Genomic DNA, 8,756 nt, shown 5'->3' on the forward strand with positions numbered 1-8,756 from the left:
TCACAGACGAAGTAATGGATCATCAAATCCCCGAGGGTTTCAAACCCGTAAACATCGAATCATATGATGGCACAACAGATCCTGCGGTATGGATCGAGGATTATCTCCTTCATATCCACATGGCCCGCGGCGATGATCTCCACGCCATCAAATACCTCCCACTCAAGTTTAAAGGACCAGCTCGGCATTGGCTTAACAGCTTGCCAGCAGGATCAATCAGTTGCTGGGAGGACCTGGAAGCCGCATTCCTCGACAATTTCCAAGGCACTTATGTGCGACCACTAGACGCCGATGACCTAAGCCACGTAATTCAGCAGCCAGAGGAATCGGCCAGGCAATTCTGGACACGGTTCCTAACAAAGAAAAATCAAATAATCGACTGTCCAGACGTAGAGGCCCTAGCAGCCTTCAAGCACAATATCCGTGACGAGTGGCTTGCCCGGCACCTAGGACAGGAAAAGCCGAAATCTATGGCAGCACTCACGACACTCATGACCCGCTTTTGTGCGAGAGAAGACAACTGGCTTGCTCGTAGGAACAATATGACCAAGAACCCTGGTAATTCGGATACCAGGGACAGTAGTGGCAGGTCACGTCGCAACAAGCAGAAGCGCCGCATTAACGGCAACGATGCTGAGGATACGACAGTTAATGCCGGATTCAGAGGCTATAAATCCGGTCAGCGGAAAAAACCATTCAAAAAAAATCCTAGGGGCCCGTCCAGTTTGGACGGAATACTCGACCGCTGGTGCCAGATACATGGCACCCCCGAAAAGCCAGCCAATCACACCAACAGGGATTGTTGGGTGTTCAAGCAGGCAGGCAAGTTAAATGACGAAAATACAGACAAGGGGATCCATAGCGATGACGACGAAGAGCCCCGGTCACCGAACAATAGTGGACAGAAGGGTTTTCCCCCACAAGTGCGGATGGTGAACATGATATACGCAACCCACATCCCCAAGAGGGAGTGAAAGCGCGTGTTAAGGGACGTATACGCGGTAGAGCCAGTCGCTCCAACGTTCAACCCATGGTCCTCCTGCCCGATCACCTTTGATCGAAGGGACCACCCCACTAGCACCCGTCATGGCGGGTTCGCCGCATTGGTTCTAGACCCAATTATTGATGGATTTCATCTCACTAGAGTCCTTATGGACGAAGGTAGTAGCCTGAACCTGCTTTACCAGGATACAGTGCGGAAAATGGGCATAGATCCCTCGAGGATTAAGCCCACCAAAACGACCTTTAGAGGCATAATACCAGGTGTAGAGGCCAACTGTACAGGCTCAGTCACACTCGAAGTGGTCTTCGGATCTCCGGATAATTTCCGAAGCGAGGAGTTAATCTTCGACATAGTCCCATTCCGCAGTGGCTATCACGCACTGCTCGGGCGAACCGCATTCACCAAGTTCAATGCGGTACCGCACTATGCATACCTTAAGCTCAAGATGCCAGGCCCTCGAGGAGTAATTACGGTCAATGGAAACACCGAACCCTCCCTCCGAACAGAGGAGCACACGGCGGCCCTTGCAGCGGAAGAACAAAGCAGCCTCTCCAGGCAGTTCTCCAGACCGGCCATTAAACGTCCGGACACCGTCAAGCGCGCCCGGAGTAACCTACAACAAGACCGCCTGGCATGTTCTGAGCAGGTGTAGCAATGTGGCCCCAACCCCAGCCCTCACAAAAATGCCACACCAGTGCTTCGCGTGCATAAATACGATCTAGAAATACCATGGGTATAGGGGGAGGGGCACCATCACGGCACGCCCGAAACACGGCTTAAACCGCACCAGGGGCTGCCGATTTTTTAATTTCTCTTACTTTCAGGACTCCATTCTTCGGAAGGCCTGTTCGGCAGTTCAATTGCCGCACAAACGATGCAAGAACCAGGGAAGCAGACAAGCCATGCCGCATTACGGAACTCCCAGGTGGTCTCTATCACGAGCAGTATACCTGTTTCGCTTACCATTCCGCAGCCTGCCCCTGGAACGGACATGTTAAATAGTCCAACCTTTTGCTTATCGCATTATTTGTATCGTTCTGCTTTGATCGCAGCCCTTTTTAATAAACAATGCATAGCCTTTGTCTATTTTTGCATTACTCTTTTTTTACAAATATATGTTCCTTAAGGACATGTTGCACCCGTACACTTTGGTACGGCCAAAATACGCCAGGGGCTTTAGTACCCCTCAATATGGTGTGAGAAGTTCGAACACTTTAACAAGTGTGGCACCCCGAACTTATAGCATTATATGCATCGGCTCCGAATCATGTCTTGGGTCAATAGTTGGGTTTGCCCGGCTCCTATGTTTTGGTGCCTTACGTTCTGCTATATTGGCTAAGGTAGCACTAGGAGAACTACTGCGATTGTGCCCCAGTTGAGCTGGGTCGAGCACCTCAGTAGAGAAAGCTAAAACTGACTGTCATGATGAAGCGAGAGCTGGTCGCTGTTCGAGAGGTTTTTCAAGTCCCTAAAGACTTATGCCGCTTAGAGCGAGGAGCCGGCTCTGTCCGGCCAAGGCGTGGATAGCGCCCCGAACTCGGTCTTCCGAATACCAGGGGCCTCGCCGAAATTTAAAATTATAGAATTATATGGCTAAGTGAGAGTGTTCACGCATTATAGTCCGATTGCCTTGTTTGTTGTGCTGAGCGCCTCCCTCGAAGGACCCAAACATGGGAAAAAGAGCGCTCAGGTTTATCCCCGAACACCCCAGCACTAGCGGCACGGGGGCAGAAGCCGACGACTCGCCATCTCTCATAATTGATAAACAGCCGCACAGAAGGTAATATTTTAAATTCCAACAGCATTGCTTAGCGCATATGAACAAGTTTTCAGTGCACAGGACAAAACGAGCGAGTTTTACTCAAAAATTACGTCCCTGGAACATTCATCCGCCATATGGCAGGCACCCTTCAGAACATCATTATAATAATTCTCGGGCTTGCGATGCTCTTTCCCCGGCGGTGGCCCGTCCTTCACAAGCTTCTTAGCATCCAGCTTGCCCCAGTGCACCTTAGCACGGGCAAGGGCCCTACGGGAACCTTCAATGTAGACGGAGCCCTTGATGACTTCGAGCCTTGGACAGGCCCCCACCAGCCGCCGCACCAGCCCAAAATAGCTCCTAGCAGAGCCTCCCCAGGCCACAGCCGAACTATGAGGCCCTTCATGGCCTGTTCGGCTGCCTTGTGGAGCTCGACCAGTTGCTTCAGCTGGTCGCTCAGGGGCACGGGGTGTCCGGCCTCAACATACTGAGACCAGAACACCTTCTCTGTCGAGCTGCCCTCCCCGGCTCGATAGAATGCGGTGGCATCGAATACGGTATGGGAAAGATCTGCGAATGCTCCTGGAGAGCTCCGGATTCGGGTAAGTAATAAGTAACTCACGTTTATGTGTTTGCTTTGCATAAAGAATGCCTTACCCGCCGCTATCTTTTTCACTTCATCCAACTCCTGGAGGGTCTTCTGGGATTCGGCCTTGGCAGACTTGGCATTTTCAATAGCCGCCGTGAGCTCGGACGCTCGCGTCTTTGAGTCAAGCTCCAAACTCTCATGTTTTTCCATGAGAGCTTGGAGCTCTTGCCGCACCTTTCCAACCTCGGCCACATACTTCTCCCGCTCGATGCGCTCCATGACCGCCCTCTTCTCGGCCTCGAGCAGCGCTTGCTTCAGGGTCGCCACCTCAGTCGTGGCCCCTACAATAGCCACGATAATCCTGTCATTTTTTTGCAATTGCACTTTTTTATATATATATTTAAATAAAGTATTTCTTACCTTCCTTGTCCTCGAGCTGCTTCTTGGCATGCCCGAGCTCTTTCTCGGACTGCTCGAGGTTCTGCTTTAGCGTGTCTGCTTCCGCAGTCAGTGCGGCGGACGCCGGCAGAGAAGCCTGCATACGCATATTGACTCCTTTTTGTTAGACTCCTGCGAATTTTATTTGATCCTCTATTCGGCTTTTCTTCCCGAACGCCAAACAGAGCATCAGGGGCTACTGTCTATGCGGTAATATTATTTATACATTCTTTACTTACCTCAAAGCCTGTTAAAAGGATACCACAAGCTTCAGTCAGTCCGTTCTTGGCGGACTGAACCTTCTGGACCACCGCACTCATAATGGTGCGGTGCTCCTCGTCGATGGAGGCGCCTTTGAGCGCCTCCAACAGATTGTCCGGCGCCTCCGGTTGGATGGGGGTCACTGGCACGGAGGGCTTGCTCCTCTTGGAAGGAGGTCGCCCACCGGACTCTGGAACCTTTGAAGGTTCCTGAGCGGTGTCCGGCCTAGAGCCGGACTTGGAGCCCTGGGGGGTTTTATCCCCTTCACTCCTGGAGTCCGGGAGGTCGCCTTGCGGCGCCTCCAGGACCACCTCCTCCCGGCTTGGAACCTGTCGTGACAACACTTCGGCATCGTTCGTAGGGTGGGGGGAGGAAGCTGTCGGAAGCGAATTCACATCCGACGAGTCCAGTGAACCGCTCGACGACGCGTCGAGCCTGTCTTTGGGTGGGATGCATAATCATATTCGACATAAGGGAAAGCTATGCAATACAGGAATACTATGAATTACTCTGGTATCCGGATACGTACGATTTCGCCAGGGGCTTGGCCCTGGGCGGCCACTCCTCTTCGCCCTCGTCGGCGTTGGTGGAGTAGTCCGGAGGAAGGGTTTTCCCCTTCTTGGACCCTCCGGCCTCCCCTGTTGGGGCGGCCTTCCTTTTCTTCCCTTCCCCCGCTGGAGGGGGAGAGGTCTCTTCTTCCTCCTCCTCGTCTTCATGGGAGGAGTGCATCTTGGAGTCGTCGGATGATGGATCCGACACCTCCAGGCGCCGGGCACTCTTTCGAGTCCCCGTGGCCTTCTTCTTGGCCTTGTTCTCCGGCACCACATAGGGTGCCGGAACCAGCAGCTTCACCAAGCGAGCGTCCGCTGGGCCTTCGGGCAAAGGAGCCGGACAGTTGATCTGTTCGGACGTCTCCTGCTAATCCTGTCAAAGGTAAGGGAGCTTAGATCCTGCATGGAGTCAAACTATGAAAAACTAATACCCTGTAAAATGTAAAAACAGCTTACCGCACGAGCGTGACGCTGTGTACTGAATCCGCGATCCTCGGTAGCAGATGCGGGGGCCTCGGCACCCTTGAAAAGCACCTTCCAGGCATCTTCGTATGTCGTGTAGAAGAGCCTGCTCAGAGTTCGGTGCCGCACCGGGTCGAACTCCCACAGGTTGAAAGCCCGTTGTTGACACGTGAGGATCCGGTGGATGAGCATAACCTGGACTACGTTGACAAGTTTGAGCTTCTTGTCCATCAGGGTTTGGACGCATGTTTGGAGTCCGGTCAGCTCTCCTTTTTTACCCCACGACAGGCCCGTCTCTTTCCAGGACGTGAGCCGCGTTGGGGGTCCGGATCGGAACTCGGGGGCTGCGACCCATTCAGGGTCGCGCGGCTCGGTGATGTAAAACCACCCCGATTGCCACCCCTTCAGGGTCTCCACAAAGGAGCCTTCGAGCCATAAGACATTGGGCATCTTGCCCACCATGGCGCCTCCGCACTCCGCCTTGTTGCCGCGCACCACCTTCGGCTTGACATTGAAATTCTTGAGCCATAGGCCGAAATGGGGGCGGATGCGGAGGAAAGCCTCGCACACGACGATAAACGCCGAGATGTTGAGGATGAAATTCGGGGCCAGATCATGGAAATCCAGGCCGTAGTAGAACATGAGCCCCCGGACAAATGGGTGGAGAGGGAAGCCCAGTCCACGAAGGAAATGGGGGAGGAACACCACCCTCTCATGGGGCCTAGGGGTGGGGATGAGCTGCCCCTCTTCGGGAAGCCGGTGCGCGATGTCGTTAGACAAGTATCCGGCCTTCCTCAGGTTTCTGATGTATCCCTCTATGACGGAGGAGACCATCCACTTGCCTCCCGCTCCGGACATGGCTGGAGAAGGTTGAGGTGGGGAGTGCGGACTTGGGCGCTGGAGCTCGAGTGCGCAAGAATGGATAGGCAAAGGAGGAAGAAGGCGTAGGTGAAAAGGTGGATCCTTATCCCCTTATATGGGTGGATGCAACTACGTGTCCCCACCAGCCTGGTAAAACTCGCTTATCCCCAAGCGCCGTAATCAATGGCGCGGTTGGGTTACCCACACCCGTATTGATGAGAATCCCGGAATAAGGGGACACGATCTCTGCTTTAACAAGACGTGCCAAGGAAACCGCCTCGCATGACACGCTGAGGTGGGACAATAAAACGATTGGAATAAAGGCTTGGCCATGGTGTGATGTCACACTGCAGAATACGTCAGCAAATTAGATTTGTGTAAATATTATTCTCTCTATGACAATATGTGGAAACTTATTTTGCAGAGCCGGACACTATCTCTGTGTTCAAAATCTTCTATGAAGTACTTGGAGGAGGAACCCGCCTTGCAATGCCGAAGACAATCTGCGCGCCGGACTCGTCGTCATTGAAGCCTGGTTCAGGGGCTACTGAGGGAGTCCTGGATTAGGGGGTGTCCGGATGGCCGGACTATACCTTCAGCCGGACTCCTGGACTATGAAGATACAAGATTGAAGACTTCGTCCCGTGTCCGGAAGGGACTTTCCTAGGCGTGGAAGGCAAGCTTGGCGATACGGATATACAGATCTCCTACCATTGTAACCGACTCTATGTAACCCTAACCCTCTCCGGTGTCTATATAAACCGGAGGGTTTTAGTCCGTAGGACAACATATAGAACAACAATCATACCATAGGCTAGCTTCTAGGGTTTAACCTCTCCGATCTCGTGGTAGATCTACTCTTGTACTACCCATATCATCAATATTAATCAAGCAGGACGTAGGGTTTTACCTCCATCAAGAGGGCCCGAACCTGGGTAAAACTTCGTGTCCCTTGCCTCCTATTACCATCCGGCCTAGATGCACAGTTCGGGACCCCCTACCCGAGATCCGCCAGTTTTGACACCGACAGTAGCACACAAAGTGTTCCTCCGGTATTCGGGAGTTGCATGATCTCATAGTCATAGGAACATGTATAGTTATAGAGAAATCAATAGCAACAAACTAAATGATCATCGTGCTAAGCTAACGGATGGGTCAAGTCAATCACATCATTCTCTAATGATGTGATCCCGTTAATCAAATGACAACTCATGTGTATGGTTAGGAAACATAACCATCATTGATTCAACGAGCTAGTCAAGTAGAGGCAAACTAGAGACACTCTGTTTGTCTATGTATTCACCCATGTACTAAGTTTCCGATTAATACAATTCTAGCATGGATAATAAACATTTATCTTGATATAAGGAAATATAAATAACAACTTTATTATTGCCTCTAGGGCATATTTCCTTCAGTCTCCCACTTGCACTAGAGTCAATAATCTAGATTACCTTGTAATGATTCTAACACCGATGGAGTCTTGGTGCTGATCATGTTTTGCTCGTGAGAGAGGCTTAGTCAATGGGTCTGCAACATTCAGATCCGTATGTATCTTGCAAATTTCTATATCTCCCTCCTTGACTTGATCGCAGATGGAATTGAAGCGACTCTTGATGTGCTTGGTTCTCTTGTGAAATCTGGATTCCTTTGCCAAGGCAATTGCACCAGTATTGTCACAAAAGCTTTTCATTGGACCCGATGCACTAGGTATGACACCTAGATCGGATATGAACTCCTCCATCCAGACTCCTTCATTTGCTGCTTCCGAAGCAGCTATGTATTTCGCTTCACACGTAGATCCCTCCATGACGCTCTGCTTGGAACTGCACCAACTGACAGCTCCGCCATTTAATAAAAACATGTATTTGGTTTGTGACTTAGAGTCATCCGGATCAGTGTCAAAGCTTGCATCGACGTAACCGTTTACAACGAGTGCTACCTCTTGAGCACTTGCGTTGGTTTTCCCTTGAAGAGGAAAGGGTGATGCAGTAGAGTAGCGTAAGTATTTCCCTCAGTTTTTGAGAACCAAGGTATCAATCCAGTAGGAGGCTACGCGCGAGTCCCTCGCACCTGCACAAAAACAAATAAATCCTCGCAACCAACATGATAAGGGGTTGTCAATCCCTACACGGTCACTTACGAGAGTGAGATCTGATAGATATTATAAGATAATATTTTTGGTATTTTTATGATAAAGATGCAAAGTAAAATAAAAGCAATGAAAATAACAAAGTATTGGAAGATTAATATGATGAACATAGACCCGGGGGCCATAGGTTTCACCAGTGGCTTCTCTCGAGAGCATACGTATTTTACGGTGGGTAAACGAATTACTGTTGAGCAATTGACAGAATTGAGCATAGTTATGAGAATATCTAGGTATGATCATGTATATAGGCATCACGTCCGAGATAAGTAGACCAACTCCTGCCTGCATCTACTACTATTACTCCACATATCGACCGCTATCCAACATGCATCTAGAGTATTAAGTTCATAAGAACAGAGTAACGCCTTAAGCAAGATGACATGATGTAGAGGGATAAACTCATGCAATATGATGAAAACCCCATCTTGTTATCCTCGATGGCAACAATACAATATGTGCCTTGCTGCCCCTACTATCACTGGGAAAGGACACCACAAGATTGACCCCAAAGCTAAGCACTTCCCCTATTGCAAGAAAGATCAATCTAGTAGGCCAAACCAAACTGATAATTCGAAGGGACTTGCAAAGATAACCAATCATACATAAAAGAATTCAGAGGAGATTCAAATATTGTTCATAGATAAACTTGATCATAAACCCACAATTCATCGGTCTCAACA

The sequence above is a fragment of the Triticum aestivum genome, chromosome 2A (genome assembly GCF_018294505.1).
Source record: "Triticum aestivum cultivar Chinese Spring chromosome 2A, IWGSC CS RefSeq v2.1, whole genome shotgun sequence".
Lineage (NCBI taxonomy): Eukaryota > Viridiplantae > Streptophyta > Magnoliopsida > Poales > Poaceae > Triticum > Triticum aestivum.